The sequence below is a fragment of the Typopeltis vanoorti genome, chromosome 17 (genome assembly GCF_054136105.1).
Source record: "Typopeltis vanoorti isolate ZY-2024b chromosome 17, IOZ_Tvanoo_1.0, whole genome shotgun sequence".
NCBI classification, from domain to species: domain Eukaryota; kingdom Metazoa; phylum Arthropoda; class Arachnida; order Uropygi; family Thelyphonidae; genus Typopeltis; species Typopeltis vanoorti.
This window is the reverse complement of record NC_143565.1, coordinates 16,947,162-16,950,170: the sequence shown is the minus strand read 5'-3', so window position 1 is coordinate 16,950,170 and position 3,009 is coordinate 16,947,162.

Below are 3,009 nucleotides of genomic sequence, written 5' to 3'. Positions count from 1 at the left end.
GTTATGCATATATTTCATTCTTTACAGTAAAAATGGATATTTTTTTTCATATTTTTATATTATTATTTATATTATTAAATAAATTATTCTTCTGTCGTATTTATATGAATAATGTGTACTTACATAATAAAATAATATATCATGTACATAGAAACACATTTATTTTTTAACTAATTTTTTCCCTTTACTTAAATTGATGCTAAAGAGCATACTTGTTTATTTATGTGCATAAATATTTTTCATATTTGATTTAATTAATTAATTAACAGGATCCTTCCATTTAAAATTTCCATAAATGTTACTAACTTTCAGGGGCCACGATTTTCCATTTCGCACAGGGCCCAGCAAAATGTAGACACGGGCCTGTCCAAGATGTTTTCTAGTCAGAAGTCGGTTGTTGGTATATGTTGATGGACGAAAAATAAGGGTTCTATTTGGGCACTCATCTGCTATTGTTGCCATCAGCCTTGTGTAATGAGTTTAATTTTTTCATTAAATAAAGCGGTTCAAGTTTACCTAGAGATTTATAGATGATTTTCCTAGTATTTCAAGATAATGTCTTGTAAGCAGTGCATTTTATACAGTAATCACCGCATTTTTCATGTATATAGTTAACATCTGTTTTCCATCATATATTATAGTCAAAGTGCAACCCTAAATATATGCGGTTTGTAGTTTCATGGATTGTTGGGCAAGGAGAGATTTTTGTTGTCTTTGGGCAGCATAAAGTATGACAATTCAGTTATAATATGTGTGTGAGAAATCCGAGAATATCAACTCAAATGTTGAGCTGAGTTCAGATTCATTATTTTTATTTATTTTGGTAGAATTACGCATCAACCAATCAGTGATTATGTTGAGGTCTGTTTGTTGCATACTGACAGATCAGATGTTATTCTACATCTACATATTGTAGATCGTTTACAAATATAGAAAAAAAAATTGTTTCTATTGAAAGGCATGCCTATGGAATTATCCCTTGTGGAGCACAAATCTCATTTTCTTTGGTATGATTTATCTTTCTAATATTGATTCTTCTTTTCAGAACGTCTTCCAACCAGTTCTCTCATGCCTTTATTTTCGAGATTTATATTTAAAGAAATTCTGCTGCTTTATGGTGTCAAAAGTTTTAGAGAAGTCAAGATCAAGTGTCAATACAACGTGTTTTTTTTTTTTTTTTTTTGGTCCAGAGATGAGTTGATTATTTCATAAAGACCATCCAATAAGATACTGGCTGCTTTATCTTTAGGAAATCCCATACTAAATGAATATTATACCGAATTCCTCTCGATATGTGGATTTTTTTTTTTCATTAACTCTTCTTTCTCTGAGTGTTTCTATTATTCCCAGTTAGGCCTGTAAAATTTAAGATCATCCGTAGCTCAGTCGGTATAGACGAAGATTTTGCATGGTCAGAAAGACCCTGGTTCGATTAGCCATAGAGGTGAATCCCTGCTGGTTCTAATCTTTATTATCTGGATAGATTTCTTGTATATTCAATTCATCAATGTAAAGGAATCATACAATTCTTCCAGATTATTGGATTGCATTACAAGATGCTACACGGTTTTCCCAATTTCTTCCGCAAAAATGCTATCTTCTATTACTTTTTTAAAGTGGTTTGATGAGACTAAGGAACTGGAGATTTCTTTCTCCAGTACTGGTTTTGCTTTAATAGTTGCGGATAAAAGTGCATTTTATGTAACATGATGTTAATATGGTCTATTCAGGACTGGGCTATGTTTTCATTCATCATTTCCTCTCTAGCGTGAGATAAAATGGTTGTTATTAATCCAAATTCAAGCATAACTACAGCTAAATAAGCTGTAGTTATGCTTGATTCGGTGTCTTGTTCGTGTCTTTTGCTATAATTCTAGGCTGATTAAGGATGTTTATTTTTATTAGCCAGTTTTCTAGTTCTATAAATAGCTTCGAATTTTCATCTGGCCTATAAATAGAGTTCAGTGTTAAACTGTGTCCGTAGATTCAGTTCTCTATATTTAGACAAATGTTTCCGGCTGTCTGAAGTTTCAATTTTAGCTAACTTACTCTGTATTTTTGTTCAATGTAAACATTAATTCAATGTAAGTCACCTCTTCTTTTTTTCACGACAGTAACTGAACATTTGGAAGTTGTTTATGTTATACGGTGGAAGCTCCTCGTTTGTTAGTAAAGTTTCTATTAATATTATGTTGTATATTTAAGCTATGTGTTTTGATTCTCAGGTGCATAAGACTTTCTTTGCACTAAAAATTTATATTCGAATGTCGTTGATTTTTCCCCCCTTTTTTTACTTTGCTGTATTTAATGGATATTCGTTTAACCGGACGAGAGATGAACTATTAATCGCCATTAATAACAGCGGCTGCATATTTCTTTTTCCATTTTGAGAGCAATATTTATATTTTGATAGTGATAGTCGCTGTAATATTAGAGAGAAAGAATCCTAACAGAAAGAGCCGTAGTCAAAAGAAAATCAGTAAGTCATACCTGAAGTTAGTTGTTTCTTAGTCCTACTGTGCGTGTTTTAAGCCTCTGCCTGGAAGGAAGGGAACGTCAGGTCGAAGGTCGCGTAGTCGGTCACTCCGAAGGTTACATTTCAAGTGTGTTGTATGAACAAAAACACAAAAGGGTGTTGCACCACAGACTTCGAAGGATATTCATAAAATCACAAATTTTCATTTACATTCTAGTTTTTTTTTGTAAAAACGTTAAACGTAACTTACCATAAATTGATATCCGAAGATAATACTATAATAAGGTTTAATAAAAAATATTAATTATCCTTGTTAAATTGGGAAATTAACATAGAGCACAAAATTCACATGTTTGTACACAGCATAGTGACTGTTAACTGTTAACTTCTGTGGCTTGATGGATGTCAATCCCGTGGATTCTGATCCCGTCATCGGTATGAAAAAGACTTATTTTAAAGGTTAGCGAGCACTCGGCTCACCCTGATTAGGGCAATGCGGAAGCGCCTGAGCCGAAAGGTAGTGCAGCTTTCGG